This window comes from Nothobranchius furzeri, chromosome 3, assembly GCF_043380555.1.
Source record: "Nothobranchius furzeri strain GRZ-AD chromosome 3, NfurGRZ-RIMD1, whole genome shotgun sequence".
Lineage (NCBI taxonomy): Eukaryota > Metazoa > Chordata > Actinopteri > Cyprinodontiformes > Nothobranchiidae > Nothobranchius > Nothobranchius furzeri.
This window is the reverse complement of record NC_091743.1, coordinates 83,580,072-83,605,022: the sequence shown is the minus strand read 5'-3', so window position 1 is coordinate 83,605,022 and position 24,951 is coordinate 83,580,072. Positions and strand designations below refer to the sequence as shown.

General features: G+C 44.3%; 1 protein-coding gene across 5 annotated transcripts in view; it reads right to left on the bottom strand.

Moving 5' to 3' along the window:
- Window positions 1–24,951, bottom strand: part of LOC129156316 (uncharacterized) — a 96,804-nt gene that overhangs the window by 33,246 nt on the left and 38,607 nt on the right. The window contains exons 1-2 of one of the 5 annotated variants that reach the window (XM_070549651.1): window positions 1,020–5,951; window positions 440–927 (exon numbers count right to left, since the gene is read on the bottom strand). The exons of 1 other annotated variant lie outside the window; for it this stretch is intronic. The gene's annotated coding sequence lies outside the window, so the exon portion shown is untranslated. Of the gene's footprint in view, window positions 1–439; window positions 5,952–24,951 lie in introns of those variants that run through there. 3 more of the 5 variants (XM_070549649.1, XM_070549650.1, XM_070549648.1) reach the window with 3 other exon arrangements.

Sequence of the window (24,951 nt, the reverse complement as noted above, 5' to 3'; positions counted from 1 at the left end):
CAAAAACAAACATGGCAAAAAATGTCACAAAAGTCTCAATGTATGCTAAATTACTAAATGCAAACATAAAGTACGATACTTACCGAAAATATTTATTATATCAGTATAAGAGAACAGTGGCGGCTGGTGAAAAATATTTTTGGTGGGGCTGTGCTATTTTTTTTAACAAACTTATGCTTTCTGAGCTTTGTGCACAACTTCACTATTTCCTGAATTAAGCACAGCTCTTTTATTTCCTGTCTTACATTATTGGACAAAGGGATTAATCCACGTGTGTCTGACTATTGGCACGCTGCCTTGCGGACCAAGGCTGAAAAATACTGCATTAAATTGCACATAAAATAACATGACCATATATGGTCCACATCCACATTACCGTTTGTGAAACTAACATACTGGAGAATTTCATCACAATAATATTAAATAAACAAGTATGTACCTGATCTTTTGCATGCTGTTGGTGAAGCTCTGGATGACCCTTGTGATGGAGACAGAGTCAATGTTCCTCTTCTGCAGCTGGTTGAACAGCATGTCCACATGTGGCATAATCTTGTGAAACAATGCCAGCAGAAAGCTGAAATCTTCTTCCTCCAGCATTCTCACAAAGCCTCCTGCCTCTCTCTCAGTGATTGGATCAAAGTCATCCGAGTCTCTGATCTGGAAAAATCTGAGGAGGTCATCCTTGTGCTCATACACTGTGTTGACATCTCTCTCTTGGACAAAATGTGCCGGTTCTGATCCACTTCTTCATTGTGTTTCTTCACTGCAAGCCCGCGTCCCTCGTCTCGAGCTGCATGGCTATGTTAGCTCTGCCTAGCATAGCTAGCTTCACCGTGTTGTCCATGTGCGCCCGGGATAACTCATGTTTCTTCACCTTCTCAGAAAAATGTTTCATGTCCGTAACTCCTGACTCAATCCATGCCTCATCTGTCACATATGTTTGGAAAGCAAAATAACGCATTAGCGTGATTGCATCCAGCTAGCCAAGCCTTCCCAGAAGCCTCGTGTGTACAGTTTACCTCTCTCCTCCTCCTGCTGGCTTATCTTTACGTCGGGCTGATCTGGTCCAAGCTCTTTGACATTAAGTTTTTCCACCATAGTTCTCCTCTCGAACTGGAGAAGAGACCGAACTGAATTCAGTGGCTGCTGAGATCCGGTATCCATGCTGCTGCTGGTTGTAGGCGCACTGGCTTCCATGTTTATTCCGTATGCGTCACGACCATCACGAGTCACGACCAAAAACGTGCTGGAGTAGATCTCCGAGTTCTACCGAGCACTAGCGAAAGCCTTTGGCGGTAGCTCTATCGCCCGTCATGCTTCTGAAACAACGTCGACGCTGATTGGATACATTCCCATTCCTACCCTTTGATTTTCTTGTCAGCAATTGGACGACTGGTCTCGTCCCGTTTGGCCGATTGAAACACAACACACAGCCTCCACCGCTCGGCAGAGCTCGGCAGAGACCGGCAGAGACCAAAATAGAAATATATATATATGATTTATTTTTGTTACAAAACACACAATTAACTTAGAATATGTGATTATTGTTAATTGTATTTATTTATTTTTTAAAATAAAAAGCCTTCTGGCTAATTCTTAGATTTAAAAGAATGGTGTTGATGCTCAAACTATTTTCAAATAAACAATTCTTTAGGATTCAACGGTGTTTGTATGTGTGTATTTTAGTTTGCATCTAATGTTGAAACTACAAAGATTTAATTAGTGCACAATCGAATTGTTTCTGACAATCACATACAAAGAAAATTTAAAATTTATTATTTAGTACAAAAAAACAGCAGATTTACATTTTTTTCGTACACTAATGCAAAATCAGTTTTACATATTCTAGCAAATGACAGTAGCACTGTTTCTTGTCTGCATGGGATCATGGAAGTTGATAATTTTTGGTGTGTTTTACAACGCTCTTACAGAGGTTTGTTAGAGCAGCACACACAATCACATCTAGAATGTTGAGTTGTGACACAGGAATTACTGTTTGAAAAATCTTACATTTCTTCCAGCGTCCTATTACTCATTCAACGTGTATCCTGACACGAGACAGTTGTCTTGATGAGTCTACCTCCTGAGCAGAGAGTTGCTTTTCCCTTTTGTGAAATGACGTATACGGAGAGTGGCTCCACAAGCGGCAAGTTCATCTCGGATTTGAAATCCTCTATCAGCTACAATCTCATCATTGTGTTCTAAAAGACCAACCCCGACTCTTTTGTTATTTGTTTGTCTGAAACCCTTACACCCCATCCAGGTGACAGAAAGGAAATTGCTCCAACTGGGGTGATGCCAATCAAATATTTAATTGTGTTGCTGTGTTTGTAATTTGACCATGTCTGGGCCCTAGCAGTTAGATTGCTAGGTCTAGAAATGAACATTTCTGTACAGTCTATTATGCACCGACATCGTTTGAAATTCCGTCTGAAAACTTTGGGCATGCTCTTTAGTACGGCTCCCTTACTTGGCCATTTAATGAGTGGTTTAAGTATTACAGACACGGCAGGTATCCAGCTTCGACAAATATTTGATATAGTTGTTTTAGAAACATTAAATCTGTATGCCAAATCCATGTTGCTTAGACCCAGTGTTAATTTCATTAGTACAACCAATAGATGATCTTGAGCGGTTAGTTTTTGGCAAATTATCTCCACACTATCTGTTACTTTTGTTAGGAGCCAATCAAAGACAAGAGTTGTAAGTCCTGTGAAAAAAACAGTGCTCCCCTGTTGCACCTAATATTTGCATTGGAAAACGCTTAATTTGTCAGCTCCTCTTTAAGCTTGCAATTTTCTGCCTTAAGTTTTTCAAACTCCAGCTGCAGGTTGACATGGTTTTTATGAAGCACAGCATATCTTTGTTGTAGGCCATCTTATTCTCTCCTTGGAACAGGGAGGTCCTCTTCAGCTTTAACACAGAAATATGAAAAGTTATCAAATGCAGCAACAAGTCCACACAAATATTTTTATTGTAACAGAAAATACAAAATCCTTACCGGCATGGTGAGCCAATGATGGTTGCTGATCTGTATTCTCTGAAGCAGCCAGCTGATTTGATGGCATGCAAGACGTTTCATCCCTTCTCCTTTTCCGTTGATACCTTAATGTAACAGGTCTAAATTACTTAACAGTTACACAAGTCAAGAGCCAAGATATAATAACACTGAACATCATGAATAGCAAGAATTTCTAAATATTAAATATATCTGTGATGGGAAGGTGTAAACATTACCTGTCCATCTTTGCATGGGGGTTTGGACTTCGCTTTGTGTACGTAAACACAGAAGGCACAAAATCAGGACTCGAGGAGTCCAATGACACCTCGCCTGTAAATAAATAGACTGCTTAAAAGCAAACCAGCAAACACAACTTACTTTATTTTATAGAACACAAGTTAACCAGCTTTCTGGTGTAATCTTAGTACATAATAACCTTACCTGATATAAAATGGGCGCTACAAACTCGAGCATTTTGGATCGTGTTTTCAGTCCAGTTTTCATCAACCCTTTTGATGGCCTGCAGCCACAGACGCCTCCGATTTTGTTGAAATGGATTTGCTCCCTTCGGAATTCTGTAAAGTTTCAGTCCACTGCTTGAAGAGAAGTGATTCTGGCATCCATACACGCAACAACCCGACATTTTTATGTACTCAGAACTTCAAAACAAAGGGTTTAAAACGCTGTTTTAGTATCGAGTGTGAATGAGGAACCCTTCACTCTCGTTGCCAGGCTGCGCACGCAACTTTTGATGACGTAAGTAGTAAAAGGGTCTATAGACATGATTATGTAGACGCCACATTTGACGCTGGAGAACGTAAAAACAACGCCGCCATATTGGATGGGTCTCCTCACTCTCCAAAATCAAAGCAGACTGAGCAGCAATGCCCGTTTATGTGCAGCCGTTGGTTACAACAACCGTCGTACTATTGACAAAATATCATATGAGATTACTACTTGCTTTTCTACCCTATCAGTTAGATATTTCTATTAAAAATTATTACATATCGTGGTTAAACACATTTATATTTTAATTATAATACCATACCTTGTGTCTATAATTTAATTGTCATGCCATACCTTGTGTCTGCTTTTGTGAAAAAGCTTCATAAAATGTGTTTTTTAACTTGGGTCAGCACCTTCCTCAGCATGTACAGGGGCAAATGGAGAAACATCTCAAATGGCAACCAGCCACTACAACATCTCCAATAGGCGGCACCAGTCCATTGGGCATCTATGTATATATATATCTATGGTCTACTAAGCCTAAACCCTCCTCCTCACTCCAGATGTCTTAACCTAGATTAACACTGATTCTGCACAAATAAAAGCTCAACAATGGTCAATCCCCATACCCAATAAAATGCAAAATAAAGATAAAAGAACACTTAGCTCTATTTGATGTTCAATACACCATCCCCACATCTAAGCTTTCTTAGCTTGGCTCCAAGTGGCACGATCCACTGGCTCAGGACAGTGACATCTTCCATACATGGCATTATGTTCCCCCACAACTGGAAACAGAGGGTCTCTCCTAAAATTCATATTCACTATCCATGTTGCCTTCCTATAACAGGAACCTGACCCTACAGCCTCTAGCTTTCTTCCCAACCTTAAATAGCAAACTGACATCACAAGACCCCACCACTGAGTACTACAATAGTTGCTTGGCTAGGCTACATCCTACTTCACTTCACCTAATCTGCTCTCCAGACATATCTGCACTTAATATGGCCCTTCCCTTATCCTGTCCACACCAGACATTTCAGCTGCACAGCTACAGTCACTTAACCTCCCTACCATCATCAAAATTCACTCTTGAGTCCTCTATAAAATAGGTTAATATTCATTTAAACATTAATTTGGCCACAGTTAAGCTCAACTCCCCTTTTCTTATGTGATGAGGAGGAGAGGATGAGGCCTTCAAGTGGAAAAGCTAATAATGCCACACTGCCCTTTTCAAACCACAACAGCCATACCCTCTCCTGGTCCTGGAAAAGCAGTAGCTAGCATGTTTTAGTTTTAACTGTGCTTCAACACACCTTATTTCAATCAGCAGGTGATTTACAGGCTTTTGAAAAACCTGATGACCTTCTGCTCAATGATTCAACAACAGAATTAGCTGTGTTGGAGTACAGAAACATGGATGATAACTTTGGAAGATAACCACAGGAGGGACGACTTTTCCATGACTGAGCTTGATTGCAGATTTGCAGCTTGACATGTCCTGTTTGTCCCCTCTGACTGGTATCTGTTGAAAAAAGCATAACATCTCAACTAATCACAGTTTTTAAAATGTAACATACAAAAGACATAATGAGCTTGTATAGTGCTATGATGGAGAATCCTATGAATTAATTTCTAATGTCAACTGAGTTTATACAATCTTGTTGATTCACCTTTCAGCCCACTGTAAAATAAAACGAAACCAGCTACTACATACATTTAAATAAAACTGATTCTGGTTTAACCTACGTTCATTAGTATTTCTGTGTGAGACAAATGTGAGAAACGAAATAACAAAAAAACAAGTTATGAAGAGGGATGGATCACGCCTCTAGTACATGAGCTCGCCCACAATAATGACATAGGATCTGGGTGCCGGCAAAAAATACAGATAAGACATGAAGCATGTTTACAGTATCTGAAGTCCATTCAGTAAGTCCCTACATGTTACCAGATCACGTCACACATATTGATGATGTTAGCACAACACATAGATTTATTGGGTTGAAACTTACACTAATGATTATTTTATAGAACAACACTCATTGGACCAACTTGTGGTGCAATTGCCATTTATTAAATTGCAAACTGATAAGCTGTGCTGAGGTCAGAATGGCATTATACTTGGCTTGTGACATCACGTGACTTCACCAAACACATTGATGTGGTTGTTGGTTCAAATCCCTGTAGCTCCACCCATTTTAGCTCACTGTCTCTAGAAAGAACACACAACGTCTGATTGATGCCAAAATAACAGAAAACGATCTTTGTCAACCAAAGCTGACCTCAATGGGATTATTCTGTGATTGGTCACAATGCCCCCTGGATAAATTTAGCCTACTATAACTTCAAAAATCATGATCAGAAAAGCATTAAAGGTGGTCTGTGTCATCACACCACTAGTGAGATAAAGATAGAGCATGCCCTAGTGGTGAGATGTGTAATTTAATGGTGGGCTCAGAGAGGATGCTGAGGCTGGGTGAAGTGCAGACGAGGTGACCATTAGCGGTTACTTTTTGTCGGGGTGGTCAACGTTTCTGTTCCGCGGACGTGCCCTGGCGCCCCGGGTTGCGGGCCAAGCCGGAGCGGCGCGTAGCTGCGAGGGCCGAACGACGCTGCTTGCAGCTTTAATTAGGCCCGAGCAGCGAAAGCGCTGCGAAGGCCTCTTGTTTTTGCTCTGATTATTATTATTTTTTGTTATTCCGTGCCCCCTTTGAACAGCTTTTTGGGGACCTTAACATACCCCAAAACTCACAATATTTTGCACACTTGTCAGGCCTGGTGAAAAATTTGATATTTTAAAGGTCCCAAAAAAATCGCAAAGAAAATGGCTGAACAGCGCCCCCTACAAAGTGAAAAAAACCCCTCTCCATAAAGCTTAGTTTATCGTACAGTTATGAAATTTGGTACACTTGTAGTACTCAACAGTCCGCACAGAAAAGTCTCTTGCAACCATGGTCAATATCAAACAGGAAGTCGGCCATTTTGGGTTGAAATGGCGATTTTTTGCCGTTTTTGCCGTTTTTAGGGTCCGTTTCTGATTGGATTGCTCGATCATTTTTCGCACGATCGTCTCAAAAATTGTGTAAAATTGCTCAGAAGGGATGGGCGAACAAAATGAGATAAGGATTCTGAGTTTTCGTATATGTTGAAGGGGCGGAGCCAGGCCTCGAAGTTTGACTACTCGCCAAAAATATTTAAATTGCTATAACTTCATAACTGAATGGAATAGAGTTACCAAACTTTCTGTGGTCATTCGTCATCCACCCACAAAGTAAATTGAAAGGTCGGATGATGACATCACACAAGCCCCGCCCCCTCAGGACCAAAAAGATCAAGTTTTACTGTGAAAGGTCCCAAATTGCCCCATTTCACTTAATCACCACAAATTTGTAGCTGGTAACTCAAGACAAGTGGGGGTTGCTTGGCGTCACTTTATGGGAGTTTTCGGCAGAGGGCGGGGCTGTGGTGGCGCGGCGAATTCAGGCGTACCGCCTTGGCCTTACGTTTGCCTCCCATTTCGTCATTTCCAAAGATATCGTCACGAAACTTCTTGTGAGTGATCCTAGTCCGGCCCCCCAAAAGATCTGATGTGAACATCTGGTGGGCGTGGCCTATTTTCTGAAATAGCGCCCCCTAGGACCATTAAAACTATTAGCCCCAAGCCATGCTTTGACTGAGGATTACGAAATTTGGTACACTAATGTGGTGTCTCAGGACCTACAAAAAAGTCTCTTGGAGTCAAGTTCAAAGTCGCACAGGAAGTCGGCCATTTTGGATCAAGTACGCGATTTAGTGGTTTTCGCACACGTTGTTTGGAGAGTGATGCTCCGTCGCCCTTTTCACCAATCTCCTTCAAACTTCTGCTATATACCCTTAAGACATAGGGGAAAAAATTCAACCGTCGGATTTTTCAAAAGTTGAAAGGTGTGGGCGTGGCTAAGCCTCAAACTTTGACCTGTCGCCACGCTACTCTTTTTTTCACAGCTCCCTACTGGACTCCTTTTACCCAATCACCAGGATTCTGTGGCAAACAGCAGTAGACAAGTTGAGGTTACTTGGTCTCCAGTACTGGCAGGTTTTGAAAAAAGGCGGGGCTTTGGGACCATGGCGAAAATCGCCATCACGCCATGGAAATACGTTTGTCTCTCATTTCTTCAGTTATCGTGATATTGCTACGAAACTTCTGGTGAGTGATCCTAGTCTGAGCTCCAAGAGAAATAGACAGCTGAATTTTGTGGGCGTGGCCTATGTTTTGAAATAGCGCCCCCTAGGACCATTTAAACTATTAGCCCCAAGCCATGCTTTGACTGAGGATTACGAAATTTGGTACACTAATGTGGTGTCTCAGGACCTACAAAAAAGTCTCTTGGAGTCAAGTTCAAAGTCGCACAGGAAGTCGGCCATTTTGGATCAAGTACGCGATTTAGTGGTTTTCGCACACGTTGTTTGGAGAGTGATGCTCCGTCGCCCTTTTCACCAATCTCCTTCAAACTTCTGCTATATACCCTTAAGACATAGGGGAAAAAATTTAACCGTCGGATTTTTCAAAAGTTGAAAGGTGTGGGCGTGGCTAAGCCTCAAACTTTGACCTGTCGCCACGCTACTCTTTTTTTCACAGCTCCCTACTGGACTCCTTTTACCCAATCACCAGGATTCTGTGGCAAACAGCAGTAGACAAGTTGAGGTTACTTGGTCTCCAGTTCTGGCAGGTTTTGAAAAAAGGCGGGGCTTTGGGACCATGGCGAAAATCGCCATCACGCCATGGAAATACGTTTGTCTCATTTCTTCAGTTATCGTGATATTGCTACGAAACTTCTGGTGAGTGATCCTAGTCTGAGCTCCAAGAGAAATAGACAGCTGAAGTTTGTGGGCGTGGCCTATATTCTTAAATAGCGCCCCCTAGAGCCATTAAAACTTTCAGCCCCAAGCCATGCTTTGACTGAGGATTACGAAATTTGGTACACTAATGTGGGGTCTCAGGACCTACAAAAAAGTCTCTTGGAGCCAAGCGTAAAGTCGCACAGGAAGTCGGCCATTTTGGTGCAAGTACGTGATTTAGTGGTTTTCGCACACATTGTTTGGAGAGTGATGCTCCGTCGCCCTTTTCACCAATCACCTTCAAACTTCTGCAATACACTCTTAAGACATAGGGGAAAAAATTCAACCGTCGGATTTTTCAAAAGTTGAAAGGTGTGGGCGTGGCTAAGCCTCAAACGTTGACCTTTCGCCATTACTTTACTTGACTTAATAACTCCCATGTGCATGATCAGATCTTTTTCGAACTTTGTCTGTGTGATCATTGACCATATCTGTAAACAATGACAATGTGGACAGCTGACATCACCTAAGCCCCGCCCCCTGACTACAGGAATTTATTTTTTATGCTGAAATGCCCATATTTGTCCCCTCTAATTTAGTCAACATGACCCTAAGGTCATGCACTGTCTTCATGATGCTGTAATGACCATTCAGATCTGATAGCTTTCCAGAAAGGGAGGGGCTTTGATGCCATGGCGAATTCTGGCGTAACGCCGTAATCTTAATATTCAATTTAATGGTGAGCTCAGAGGGGATGCTGAGTCAGGGTGAGGTGCAGACTAGGAGGCCATTCGCGGTTTCTGGTGTCGGGGTGGTTGACGTTTCTGTTCTGTCAGACGTGCACTGGTGCCCCGGGCTGCCGTCCAGACCGGAGCGGCGCGGAGCTGCGAGGGCCGAACGACGCTGCTTGCAGCTTTAATTATTATTTTTTTTTTTCTTCCGCGTCTTTGGGTGGCCTTTAGGGGGTCTTAGCATATCCAAAAAGTCACCAAATTCTGGCCCAATATAGAAAGTGCGTGAAATTTACGTATTTCACTGGCGATGTGAAAGTTCATAAAAAAGTGGCTGAACAGCGCCCTCTAGAAAGTGAAAAATACCCCTCTCCATAAAGCTTAGTTTATCGTACAGTTATGAAATTTGGTTTACTTGTAGTACTCAACAGTCCGCACAGAAAAGTCTCTTGCAACCATGGTCAATATCAAACAGGAAGTCGGCCATTTTGGGTTGAAATGGAGATTTTTAGCCGTTTTGGCCATTTCTAGGGTCTATATTTGGTTGAACAGTTTGGTCATTTTTAGCACGATCGTCTCAAAAATAGTGTGCAATCGAACAGAAGCGATGGACGATTAAAATGAGACAATAAAATTGACTTTTCGTAAATACTGAAGGGGCGGGGCCAGGCCTCAAAGTTCGAGCACTCGTCAAAAAAATTCAAATTGCTATAATTTCATAAATGAAAGAATTACAGTTAAAGTAACTTTCTATGGACAATCGGCATCGCCCCCCGAAGACAAATGAATGGTCGATTGATGATGTCACATAAGCCCCGCCCCCTCAGGACTTAAAAGGTCAAGTTTTACTGGGAAATTTTCAAAAATTCGCCCTTTCAAATAATCATCCCAAATTTGTAGCAGTTAACTGAAGACAAGTTGGGGTTGCTTGGCGTCACTTTATGGGAGTTTTCTGCAGAAGGCGGGGCTGTGGCGGCGCGGCGAAGTCAGGCGTACAGACGTGGCCTTACGTTTGCCTTCCATTTCGTCATTTCTAGAGATATCGCCACGACACTTCTTGGGAGTGATCCTAGTCCGGCCCCAAAAAGAATCTGATGTGAACATCTGGTGGGCGTGGCCTATTTTCTGAAATAGCGCCCCCTAGGACCATTTAAACTGTCAGCCCCAAGCCATGCTTTGACTGAGGAGTACCAGATTTGGTACACTAATATGGTGTCTCAGGACCTACAAAAAAGTCTCTTGGAGCCAAGTGCAAAATCGCACAGGAAGTCGGCCATTTTGGTCCAAGTACTCGATTTAGTGGTTTTCGCACACGTTGTTTGGAGAGTGATGCTCCATCACCCTTTTCACCAATCACCTTCAAACATCTGCTATACACTCTTAAGACATAGAAGAAAAAATTCAACCGTCGGATTTTAAATAAGTATAAAGGTGTGGGCGTGGCTAAGCCTCAAACTTTGACTTGTCGCCACGCCACTCTTTTTTTCACAGCTTTCTATTGGACTCCTTTTACTCAATCACCAGCAATCACTGACAAATAGCAGCAGACAAGTTGAGGTCACTTGGTCTATAGTACTGGCAGGTTTCGAATAAAGGCGGGGCTTTGGGAGCATGGCGAAATTTGCCATCATGCCATGGAAATACGTTTGTCTCTCATTTCTTCAATCATTGTGACATCGCCACACAATTTCTGATGAGTGATCCTACTCTGACCCATAATAGAAATGGACAGCTGAAGTTTGTGGGCGTGGACTATTTTCTGAAATAACGCCCCCTAGGACCATTAAAACTGTCAGCCCCAAGCCATGCTTTCACTGAGGAACACGAAATTTGGCACACTAATGTGGTGTCTCAGGACCTACAAAAAAGTCTCTTGGAGCTAAGTGCAAAGTCGCACAGGAAGTCGGCCATTTTGGTCCAATACTCGATTTAGTGGTTTTCGCACACGTTGTTTGGAGAGTGTTGCACCATCGCCGTTTTCACCAATCGCCTTCAAACTTCTGCTACTTACTCTTAAGACAAAAGGGGAAAAATTCAACCATCGGATTTCAAATAAGTATAAAGGTGTGGGCGTGGCTAAGCCTCAAACCTTGACCTTTCGCCATTACATTCCTTGACTTAACAACTCCCATGTGCATGATCAGATCTATATCAAACTGTGTCTGTGTGATCATTGACCAAATCTCAAGACAATGACAATGTGGACAGCTGACATCACCTAAGCCCCGCCCCCTGACTACAGGAAGTCGATTTTTTCATGGTGAAATGCCCATATTTGTCCCCTCTAATTTAGTGAACATGACACTAAGGTAATGCACTGTCTTCATGATGTTGTAATGACCATTCAGATCTGATAGCTTTTCAGAAAGGGAGGGGATTTGATGCCATGGCGAATTCTGGCGTGACGCTGTGACCTTACGTTTGACTGTAACTTCCACAAACAGCCTCCGATTTGCCCGAGACTGAACATCACATCACCAGTGTGGTAAAGATAGAGTATCTCCTAGTGGTGAGACGTGTAATGGTGGGCTCAGAGGGGATGCTGAGTCAGGGTGAGGTGTGGACGAGGAGGCCGTTCACGGTTTCTGGTGTCGGGGTGGTTGACTTTCTGTTCCGCCAGACGTGCCCTGGAGCCCCCGGCTGCCGGCCAGGACGGAGAAGCGCGGAGCTGGGTTTGGAGAGCATCTGGGATGGAGCGGAGGGGGCACGGACGGAGGACGAGCAGCTTCGCTGCGAGGGCCGAACGACGCTGCTTGTTTATTTAGGCCCGAGCAGCGAAAGCGCTGCGAAGGCCTCTTGTTTTTGCTCTGATTATTATTATTAGGCCCGAGCAGTGAAGCTGCGAAGGCCTATTGTATCTGCTCCGTTTATTATTATTATTTATTATTATTAGGCCCGAGCAGTGAAGCTGCGAAGGCCTATTGTATCTGCTCCGTTTATTATTATTTTTTTTTTTTTTCTTTTTTTTTCTTCCGCGTCTTTGGATGGCCTTTAGGGGGTCTTAGCATATCCAAAAAGTCACCAAATTCTGGCCCAATATAGAAAGTGCGTGAAATTTACGTATTTCACTGGCAACGTGAAAGTTGGTAAAAAAATGTTTCAACAGCGCCCCCTGGAAAATTAAAAATACCCCTCCGCTTTGACCTTTTTTCATAGTAGAGTGATGAAATTTGGTACACTTGTTGAACTCAACAATACGCACAGAAAAGCCTCTTGCACCCATGGTCAATATCAAACAGGAAGTCGGCCATTTTGGACTAAAGTGGCCATTTTGACCCCGTTTTGGCCATTTCTAGGGTCTATATTTGGTTTAACAGTTTGGTCATTTTTCGCACGATCGTCTCAAAAATAGTGTGCGATCGAACAGAAGCGATGGACGATTAAAATGAGACAATAAAATTGACTTTTCGTAAATACTGAAGGGGCGGGACCAGGCCTCAAAGTTCGAGCACTCGCCAAAAAAATTCAAATTGCTATAGATTCATAAATGAAAGAATTACAGTTAAAGAAATGTTCTAAGGACAATCGTCGTCGACCTCCGAAGACAAATGAATGGTCGATTGATGATGTCACATAAGCCCCGCCCCCTCAGGACTTAAAAGGTCAAGATTTACTGGGAAATTTTCCAAAATTCGCCCTTTCCAATAACCACCCCAAATTTGTAGCGGGTAACTGAAGACAAGTTGGGGTTGCTTGGCGTCACTTTATGGGAGTTTTCTCCAGAAGGCGGGGCTGTGGCGGCGCGGCGAAGTCAGGCGTACCGCTTAGGCCTTACGTTTGCCTCCCATTTCGTCATTTCTAGAGATATCGCCACAAAACCTCTTGGGAGTGATCCTAGTTCAGCCCCCCACAAAATGTGATGTGAACATCCGGTGGGCGTGGCCTATTTTCTGAAATAGCGCCCCCTAGGACCATTAAAACTGTCAGCCCCAAGTCATGCTTTGACTGAGGATTATGAAATTTGGCACACTAATGTGGTGTCTCAGGACCTACAAAAAAGTCTCTTGGAGCCAAGTGCAAAGTCGCACAGGAAGTCGGCCATTTTGGTCCAAGTACTCGATTTAGTGGTTTTCGCACACGTTGTTTGGAGAGTGATGCTCCATCGCCCTTTTCACCAATCGCCTTCAAACTTCTGCTATAGACTCTTAAGACATAAAGGAAAAAATTCAACCGTCGGATTTTAAATAAGTATAAAGGTGTGGGCGTGGCTAAGCCTCAAACTTTGACCTGTCACCACGCCACTCTTTTTTTCACAGCTACCTATTGGACTCCTTTTACCCAATCGCCAGCAATCTCTGGCGAATAGCAGCTGACAAGTTGAGGTCACTTAGTCTCCAGTACTGGCAGGTTTTGAAAAAAGGCGGGGCTTTGGGAGCATGGCAAAATTCACCATCACGCCATGGCAATACGTTTGCCTCTCATTTCTTCAATTATCGTGCCATCACCACAAAATGTCTGGTGAGTGATCCTAGTCTGACCCCCAATAGATTTGGACAGCTGTAGTTTGTGGGCGTGGCCTATTTTCTGAAATGGCGCCCTCTAGGACCATTAAAACTGTCAGCCCCTAGCCATGCTTTGACTGAGGAGTACGAAATCTGGTACACTAATGTGGTGTCTCCGGTCCTACAAAAAAGTCTCTTGGAGCCAAGTGCAAAGTCGCACAGGAAGTCGGCCATTTTGGTCCAAGTAGTCGATTTAGTGGTTTTCGCACACGTTGTTTGGAGAGTGTTACACCATTGCCCTTTTCACCAATCACCTTCAAACTTCTGCTATAGACTCTTAAGACAAAGGGGAAAAAATTCAACCTACGGATTTTAAATAAGTATAAAGGTGTGGGCGTGGCTAAGCCTCAAACTTTGACCTGTCGCCACGCCACTCTTTTTTTCACAGCTCCCTATTGGACTCCTTTTAACCAATCACCAGCAATCACTGGCAAATAGCAGCAGACAAGTTGAGGTCACTTGGTCTATAGTACTGGCAGCTTTCGAATAAAGGCGGGACTTTGGGAGCATGGCGAAATTCGCCATCACGCCATGGAAATACGTTTGTCTCTCATTTCTTCAATCATTGTGACATCGCCACACAATTTCTGATGAGTGATCCTACTCTGACCCCTAATAGAATTGGACAGCTGAAGTTTGTGGGCGTGGCCTATTTTCTGAAATAGCGCCCCCTAGGACCATTAAAACTGTCAGCCCCAAGCCGTGCTTTGACTGAGGATCACGAAATTTGGCACACTAATGTAGTGTCTCAGGACCTACAAAAAAGTCTCTTGGAGCCAAGCGCAATGTCGCACAGGAGGTCGGCCATTTTGGTCCAAGTACTCGATTTAGTGGTTTTCGCACACGTTATTAGGAGAATGATGTCTCGTCGCCCTTTCCACCGATCACCTTCAAACTCTTGCTATATACTCTTAAGACATAGAGGAAAAGATTCAACCGTCGGATTTTAAATAAGTATAAAGGTGTGGGCGTGGCTAAGCCTCAAACTTTGACCAGTCGCCATTACGTTACTTGACTCAATAACTCCCTTGTGCATGATCAGATCAATTTCAAACTTTGTCCGTGTGATCACTGACCACATCTGAAGACAGTGACAATGTGGACAGCTGGCATCACCTAAGCCCCGCCCCCTGACTACAGGAAGTCTTCTGTTTTATGGTGAAATGCCCATATTTGTCCCCTCTAATTTAGTCAACATGACACTAAGGTCATGCACTGTCTTCATGATGTTCTAATGACTATTCAGATCTGATAGCTTTTCAGAAAGGGAGGAGCTTTGATGCCATGGCGATTTCTGGCGTGACGCTGTGACCTTACGTTTGACTGTAACTTCCACAAACAGCCTCCGATTTGCCAGAGACTGAACATCACATCACCAGTGTGGTAAAGATAGAGTATCTCCTAGTGGTGAGACGTGTAATGCTGGGCTCAGAGGGGATGCTGAATCAGGGTGAGGTGTGGACGAGGAGGCCGTTCACGGTTTCTGGTGTCGGGGTGGTTGACTTTCTGTTCTGCCAGACGTGCCCTGGTGCCCCCGGCTGCCGTCCAGGATGGACAAGCGCGGAGCTGGGTTTGGAGAGCGTCGGGGATGGAGCGGAGGGGGTGCGGAAGGAGGGCGAGCAGCTTCGCTGCGAGGGCCGAACGACGCTGCTTGCAGCTTTAATTAGGCCCGAGCAGCGAAAGCGCTGCGAAGGCCTCTTGTTTTTGCTCTGATTATTATTATTTTTTGTTATTCCGTGCCCCCTTTGAACAGCTTTTTGGGGACCTTAACATACCCCAAAACTCACAATATTTTGCACACTTGTCAGGCCTGGTGAAAAATTTGATATTTTAAAGGTCCCACAAAAATCGCAAAGAAAATGGCTGAACAGCGCCCCCTACAAAGTGAAAAAAAACCCCTCTCCATAAAGCTTAGTTTATCGTACAGTTATGAAATTTGGTACACTTGTAGTACTCACCAGTCCGCACAGAAAAGTCTCTTGCAACCATGGTCAATATCAAACAGGAAGTCGGCCATTTTGGGTTGAAATGGCGATTTTTTGCCGTTTTTGCCGTTTTTAGGGTCCGTTTCTGATTGGATTGCTCGATCATTTTTCGCACGATCGTCTCAAAAATTGTGTAAAATTGCTCAGAAGGGATGGGCGAACAAAATGAGATAAGGATTCTGAGTTTTCGTATATGTTGAAGGGGCGGAGCCAGGCCTCGAAGTTTGACTACTCGCCAAAAATATTTAAATTGCTATAACTTCATAACTGAATGGAATAGAGTTACCAAACTTTCTGTGGTCATTCGTCATCCACCCACAAAGTAAATTGAATGGTCGGATGATGACATCACACAAGCCCCGCCCCCTCAGGACCAAAAAGATCAAGTTTTACTGTGAAAGGTCCCAAATTGCCCCATTTCACTTAATCACCACAAATTTGTAGCTGGTAACTCAAGACAAGTGGGGGTTGCTTGGCGTCACTTTATGGGAGTTTTCGGCAGAGGGCGGGGGGGTGGCGGCGCGGCGAATTCAGGCGTACCGCCTTGGCCTTACGTTTGCCTCCCATTTTGTCATTTCCAAAGATATCGTCACGAAACTTCTTGTGAGTGATCCTAGTCCGGCCCCCCAAAAGATCTGATGTGAACATCTGGTGGGCGTGGCCTATTTTCTGAAATAGCGCCCCCTAGGACCATTAAAACTGTCAGCCCCAAGCCATGCTTTGACTGAGGATTACGAAATTTGGTACACTAATGTGGTGTCTCAGGACCTACAAAAAAGTCTCTTGAAGCCAAGTGCAAAGTCGCACAGGAAGTCGGCCATTTTGGTCCAAGTGCGCGATTTAGTGGTTTTCACACACGTTGTTTGGAGCGTGATACTCCGTCGCCCTTTTCACCAATCACTTTCAAACTTCTGCTATATAGTCTTAAGACATAGAGGAAAAAATTCAACCGTCGGAATTTAAATAAGTATAAAGGTGTGGGCGTGGCTAAGCCTCAAACTTTGACCTTTCGCCACGCCACTCTTTTTTTCACAGCTCCTTATTGGACTCCTTTTACCCAATCACCAGGAATCTCTGGTAAATAGCAGCAGGCAAGTTGAGGTCACTTGGTCTCCAGTACTGGAAGGTTTTGCAACAAGGCGGGGCTTTGGGAGCATGGCGAAATTCGCCATCACGCCATGGAAATACGTTTGCCTCTCATTTCTTCATTTATCGTGATATCACCTCGACCATTGTTGTGAGTGATCCTAGTCTGACCCCAAATAGAAAAGGTCAGCTTAAGTTTGTGGGCGTGGCCTATTTTCTGTATTAGCACCCCCTAGGACCATTAAAACTGTCAGCCCCAAGCCATGCTTTGACTGAGGATTACGAAATTTGGTACACTAATGTGGTGTCTCAGGACCTACAAAAAAGTCTCTTGGAGCCAAGTGCAAAGTCGCACAGGAAGTCGGCCATTTTGGTCCAAGTGCGCGATTTAGTGGTTTTCACACACGTTGTTTGGAGAGTGATGCTCCGTCGCCCTTTTCACCAATCGCCTTCGAGCTTCTGCTATATACTCTTAAGACATAGAGGAAAAAATTCAACCGTCGGATTTTAAATAAGTATAAAGGTGTGGGCGTGGCTAAGCCTCAAACTTTGACCTTTCGCCACGCCACTCTTTTTTTCACAGCTCCCTATTGGACTCCTTTTACCCAATCACCTGGAATCTCTGGTAAATAGCAGCTGACAAGTTGAGGTCACTTGGTCTACAGTACTGGCAGGTTTTGAAAAAAGGCGGGGCTTTGGGAGCATGGCGAAATTCGCCATCACGCCATGGCAATACGTTTGCCTCTCATTTCTTCAATTATCGTGACATCGCCACAAAATGTCTGGTGAGTGATCCTAGTCTGACCCCCAATAGAAATGGGCATCTGAGATTTGTGGGCGTGGCCTATATTCTGAAATAGCGCCCCCTAGGACCATTAAAACTGTCAGCCCCAAGACAAGGTTTGACTGAGGATTACGAAAATTGGTACACTCATGTAGGGTCTCTGGCCCTACAAAAATGTCTCTTGGAGCCAAGCGCAATTTCGCACAGGAGGTCGGCCATTTTGGTCCAAGTACTCGATTTAGTGGTTTTCGCACACGTTGTTTGGACATTGATGGCCCGTTGCCCTTTACACCGATCACCTTCAAACTTATGCTATGTACTTTTAAGTCAAAGGGGAAAAAATTCAACCGTCGGATTTTAAATAAGTATAAAGATGTGGGCGTGGCTAAGCCTCAAACTTTGACCTTTCGCCATGACATTACTTGACTTAATAACTCCCATGTGCATGATCAGATCTAATTCAAACTTTGTCTGTGTGATCACTGACCACATCTCAAGACAACGACAATGTGGACAGCTGACATCACCTAAGCCCCGCCCCCTGACAACAGGAAGTCTATTGTTTTATGGTGAAATGCCCATATTTGTCCCCTCTAATTTAATGAAAATGACACTCAGGTCATACAGTGTCTTCATGATGTTTTAAAGACCATTCAGATCTGATAGCTTTCCAGAAAGGGAGGGGCTTTGATGCCATGGTGAATGCTGGCGTGACGCCATGACCTTACATTTGACTGTAACTTCCACAAACGGCCTCCGATTTGCCCGAAACTGAATATGGCAATGAACAATCATGCCCTTTAGCCAATGAGGCACAAACGGTTGGTGAATGTTATATAATGTCACCAAAGCTGACCTCAATGGGACTTTTCTGTAGTTGGTCACAGCGCCACCTAGATAACGTTATCCTTCGATAACTTTAAAAAACATGGTCAGAATAGCATTAAAGTTGGTCACTGTCATCACACCACCAGTGTGGTAAAGATAGAGGATTCCCTAGTGGTGAGACATAAAATATAATGGTGGGCTCAAAGGGGATGCTGAGTCAGGGTGAGTTGCGGACAAGGTGGCCGTTAGCAGTTTCTGGTGTTGGGGTGGTCGACGTTTGTGTTCTGCGGACGTGCCCTGGTGCCCCGGGCTGCCGGCCAGGCCGGAGCGGCGCGGAGCTGCGAGGGCCGAACGACGCTGCTTGCAGCTTTAATTATTTTTTGTTATTCCGTGCCCCCTTTGAACGGCTTTTTGGGGACCTTAACATACCCCAAAACTCACAATATTTTGCAAACTTCTCAGGCCTGGTGAAAAATTTGATATTTTAAAGGTCCCAAAAAAATCGCAAAGAAAATGGCTGAACAGCGCCCCCTACAAAGTGAAAAAAAACCCTCTCCATAAAGCTTAGTTTATCGTACAGTTATGAAATTTGGTACACTTGTAGAACTCAACAGTCCGCACAGAAAAGTCTCTTGCAAGCATGGTCAATATCAAACAGGAAGTCGGCCATTTTGGGTTGAAATGGCGATTTTTAGCCGTTTTTGCCGTTTTTAGGGTCCGTTTCTGATTGGATTGCTCGATCATTTTTCGCACGATCGTCTCAAAACTTGTGTAAAATTGCTCAGAAGGAATGGGCGAACAAAATGAGACAAGGATTCTGAGTTTTCGTATATGTTGAAGGGGCGGGGCCAGGCCTCGAAGTTTGACTACTCGCCAAAAAATTTAAAATTGCTATAACTTAATAACTGAAAGGAATAGAATTACCAAACTTTCTGTGGTCATTCGTCATCCAGCCACAAAGTAAATTGAATGGTCGGATGATGACATCACACAAGCCCCGCCCCCTCAGGACCAAAAAGGTCAAGTTTTACTGTGAAAGGTCCCAAATTGCCCCATTTCACTTAATCACCACAAACTTGTAGCTGATAACTCAAGACAAGTGGAGGTTGCTTGGCGTCACTTTATGGGAGTTTTCGGCAGAAGGCGGGGCTGTGGCGGCGCGGCGAAGTCAGGCGTACCGCCATGGCCTTACGTTTGCCTTCCATTTCGTCATTTCTAAAGATATCGTCACGAAACTTGTTGTGAGTGATCCTAGTCCGGCCCCTCAAAAGATCTGATGTGAACATCCGGTGGGCGTGGCCTATTTTCTGAAATAGGGCCCCCTAGGACCATTAAAACTGTCAGCCCCAAGCCATGCTTTGACTGAGGAGTACGAAATTTGGTACACTAATGTGGTGTCTCAGGACCTACAAAAAAGTCTCTTGGAGCCAAGTGCAAAGTTGCACAGGAAGTCGGCCATTTTGGTCCAAGTACGCAATTTAGTGGTTTTCGCACACGTTGTTTGGAGAGTGATGCTCCGTCGCCATTTTCACCAATCTGCTTCAAACTTCTGCCATCTGCTCTTAAGACATAGAGGAAAAAATTCAACCGTCGGATTTTTCAAAAGTTGAAAGGTGTGGGCGTGGCTAAGCCTCAAACTTTGACCTGTCGCCGCACCACTCTTTTTTTCACAGCTCCCTACTGGACTCCTTTTACCCAATCAGCAGGAGTCTCTGGCAAATAGCAGTAGACAACTTGAGGTCACTTGGTATCCAGTACTGGAAGGTTTCAAAAAAAGGCAGGGCTTTGGGAGCATGGCGAAAATCGCCATCACGCCATGGAAATACGTTTGCCTCTCATTTCTTCATTTATCGTGATATCGTTACGAAACTTCTGGTGAGTGATCCTAGTCTGACCACAAAGAGACATAGACAGCTGAAATATGTGGGCGTGGCCTAATTTCTGAAATAGCACCCCCTAGGACCATTTAAACTAATAGCCCCAAGCCATGCTTTGACTGAGGATTACGAAATTTGGTACACTAATGTGGTGTCCCAGGACCTACAAAAAAGTCTCTTGGAGCCAATCACAAAATTGCACAGGAAGTCGGCCATTTTGGTCCAAGTACGCGATTTAGTGGTTTTCGCACACGTTGTTTGGAGAGTGATGCTCCGTCGCCCTTTTCACCAATCGCCTTCAAACTTCTGCTGTATACTCTTAAGGCATAGGGGAAAAAATTCAACCGTCGGATTTTTCAAAAGTTGAAAGGTGTGGGCGTGGCTAAGCCTCAAACTTTGACCTGTCGCCGCGCCACTCTTTTTTTCACAGCTCCCTACTGGACTCCTTTTACCCAATCGGCAGGAGTCTCTGGCAAATAGCAGTAGACAACTTGAGGTCACTTGGTATCCAGTACTGGAAGGTTTCAAAAAAAGGCGGGGCTTTGGGAGCATGTCGAAAATCGCCATCACGCCATGGAAATACGTTTGCCTCTCATTTCTTCATTTATCGTGATATTGTTACGAAACTTCTGGTGAGTGATCCTAGTCTGACCCCAAAGAGACATAGACACCTGAAATATGTGGGCGTGGCCTAATTTCTGAAATAGCGCCCCCTAGGACCATTTAATTTATTAGCCCCAAGCCATGCTTTCACTGAGGATTACGAAATTTGGTACACTAATGTGGTGTCCCAGGACCTACAAAAAAGTCTCTTGGAGCCAAGCACAAAATTGCACAGGAAGTCGGCCATTTTGGTCCAAGTACGCGATTTAGTGGTTTTCGCACACGTTGTTTGGAGAGTGATGCTCCTTCGCCCTTTTTACCAATCGCCTTCAAACTTCTGCTATATACTCTTAAGGCATAGGGGAAAAAAGTCAACCGTCGGATTTTTCAAAAGTTGAAAGGTGTAGGCGTGGCTAAGCCTCAAACTTTGACCTTTCGCCATTACTTGACTTAATAACTCCCATGTGCATGATCAGATCTTTTTCGAACTTTGTCTGTGTGATCATTGACCATATCTGTAAACAATGACAATGTGGACAGCTGACATCATCTAAGCCCCGCCCCCTGACTAAAGGAAGTTATTATTTTATGCTGAAATGCCCATATTTGTCCCCTCTAATTTAGTCAACATGACACCATGCACTGTCTTCATGATGCTGTAATGGCCATTCAAATCTGATAGCTTTCCAGAAAGGGAGGGGCTTTAATGCCATGGCGAATTCTGGCGTAACGCCGTAACCTTACAATTCAATTTAATGGTGAGCTCAGAGGGGATGCTTAGTCAGGGTGAGGTGCGGACTAGGAGGCCATTTGCTGTTTCCGGTGACGGGATGATTGACGTTTCTGTTCTGCCAGACATGCCCTGGTGCCCCGGGCTGCCGGCCAGGCCGGAGCGGCGCGGAGCTGCGAGGGCCGAACGACGCTGCTTGCAGCTTTAATTAGGCCCGAGCAGCGAAAGCGCTGCGAAGGCCTCTTGTTTTTGCTCTGATTATTATTATTTTTTGTTATTCCGTGCCCCCTTTGAACAGCTTTTTGGGGACCTTAACATACCCCAAAACTCACAATATTTTGCACACTTGTCAGGCCTGGTGAAAAATTTGATATTTTAAAGTTCCCAAAAAAATCGCAAAGAAAATGGCTGAACAGCGCCCCCTACAAAGTGAAAAAAAAACCCTCTCCATAAAGCTTAGTTTATCGTACAGTTATGAAATTTGGTACACTTGTAGTACTCAACAGTCCGCACAGAAAAGTCTCTTGCAACCATGGTCAATATCAAACAGGAAGTCGGCCATTTTGGGTTGAAATGGCAATTTTTTGCCGTTTTTGCCGTTTTTAGGGTCCGTCTCTGATTGGATTGCTCGATCATTTTTCGCACGATCGTCTCAAAAATTGTGTAAAATTGCTCAGAAGGGATGGGCGAACAAAATGAGATAAGGATTCTGAGTTTTCGTATATGTTGAAGGGGCGGAGCCAGGCCTCAAAGTTTGACTACTCGCCAAAAAAATTTAAATTGCTATAACTTCATAATTGAATGGAATAGAGTTACCAAACTTTCTGTGGTCATTTGTCATCGACCCACAAAGTAAATTGAATGGTCGGTTGATGACATCACACAAGCCCCGCCCCCTCAGGACCAAAAAGGTCAAGTTTTACTGTGAAAGATCCCAAATTGCCCCATTTCACTTAATCACCACAAATTTGGAGCTGGTAATTCAAGGCAAGTGGGGGTTGCTTGGCGTCACTTTATGGGAGTTTTCGGCAGAGGGCGGGGCTGTGGCGGCGCGGCGAAGTAAGGCGTACCGCCGTGGCCTTACGTTTGCCTCCCATTTCTTTATTTCTAAAGATGTCGTCACGAAACTTCTTGTGAGTGATCCTAGTCTGGCCCCCCAAAAAATCTGACGTGAACATCCGGTGGGCGTGGCCAATTTTCTGAAATAGCGCCCCCTAGGACCATTAAAACTGTCAGCCCCAAGCCATGCTTTGACTGAGGATTACGAAATTTGGTACACTAATGTGGTGTCTCAGGACCTACAAAAAAGTCTCTTGGAGCCAAGTGCAAAGTCGCACAGGAAGTCGGCCATTTTGGTCCAAGTGCGCGATTTAGTGGTTTTCACACACGTTGTTTGGAGAGTGATACTCCGTCGCCCTTTTCACCAATCACTTTCAAACTTCTGCTATATAGTCTTAAGACATAGAGGAAAAAATTCAACCGTCGGATTTTAAATAAGTATAAAGGTGTGGGCGTGGCTAAGCCTCAAACTTTGACCTTTCGCCACGCCACTCTTTTTTTCACAGCTCCTTATTGGACTCCTTTTACCCAATCACCAGGAATCTCTGGTAAATAGCAGCAGGCAAGTTGAGGTCACTTGGTCTCCAGTACTGGAAGGTTTTGAAAAAAGGCGGGGCTTTGGGAGCATGGCGAAATTCGCCATCACGCCATGGATATACGTTTGCCTCTCATTTCTTCATTTATCGTGATATCACCTCGACCATTGTTGTGAGTGATCCTAGTCTGACCCCCAATAGAAAAGGTCAGCTTAAGTTTGTGGGCGTGGCCTATTTTCTGTATTAGCGCCCCCTAGGACCATTAAAACTGTCAGCCCCAAGCCATGCTTTGACTGAGGATTACGAAATTTGGTACAATAATGTGGTGTCTCAGGACCTACAAAAAAGTCTCTTGGAGCCAAGTGCAAAGTCGCACAGGAAGTCGGCCATTTTGGTCCAAGTGCGCGATTTAGTGGTTTTCACACACGTTGTTTGGAGAGTGATGCTCCGTCGCCCTTTTCACCAATCGCCTTCGAGCTTCTGCTATTTACTCTTAAGACATAGAGGAAAAAATTCAACCGTCGGATTTTAAATAAGTATAAAGGTGTGGGTGTGGCTAAGCCTCAAACTTTGACCTTTCGCCACGCCACTCTTTTTTTCACAGCTCCCTATTGGACTCCTTTTACCCAATCACCAGGAATCTCTGGTAAATAGCAGCAGGCAAGTTGAGGTCACTTGGACTCCAGTACTGGAAGGTTTTGAAAAAAGGCGGGGCTTTGGGAGCATAGCGAAATTCGCCATCACGCCATGGAAATACGTTTGCCTCTCATTTCTTCATTTATCGTGATATCACCTCAAAATTTGTTGTGAGTGATCCTAGTCTGACCCCCAATAGAAATGGTCAGTTTAAGTTTGTGGGCGTGGCCTATTTTCTGAATTAGCGCCCCCTAGGACCATTAAAACTGTCAGCCCCAAGCCATGCTTTGACTGAGGATTACGAAATTTGGTCCACTAATGTGGTGTCTCAGGACCTACAAAAAAGTCTCTTGGAGCCAAGTGCAAAGTCGCACAGGAAGTCGGCCATTTTGGTCCAAGTACTCGATTTAGTGGTTTTCGCACACGTTGTTTGGAGAGTGATGCTCCATCGCCCTTTTCACCAATCACCTTCAAACTTCTGCTATATCCTCTTAAGACATAGAGGAAAAAATTCAACCGTCGGATTTTAAATAAGTATAAAGGTGTGGGCGTGGCTAAGCCTCAAACTTTGACCTTTCGCCACGCCACTCTTTTTTTCACAGCTCCCTATTGGACTCCTTTTACCCAATCACCTGGAATCTCTGGTAAATAGCAGCTGACAAGTTGAGGTCACTTGGTCTACAGTACTGGCAGGTTTTGAAAAAAGGCGGGGCTTTGGGAGCATGGCGAAATTCGCCATCACGCCATGGCAATACGTTTGCCTCTCATTTCTTCAATTATCGTGACATCGCCACAAAATGTCTGGTGAGTGATCCTAGTCTGAACCCCAATAGAAATGGGCATCTGAGATTTGTGGGCGTGGCCTATATTCTGAAATAGCGCCCCCTAGGACCATTAAAACTGTCAGCCCCAAGACAAGGTTTGACTGAGGATTACGAAAATTGGTACACTCATGTAGGGTCTCTGGACCTACAAAAAAGTCTCTTGGAGCCAAGCGCAATTTCGCACAGGAGGTCGGCCATTTTGGTCCAAGTACTCGATTTAGT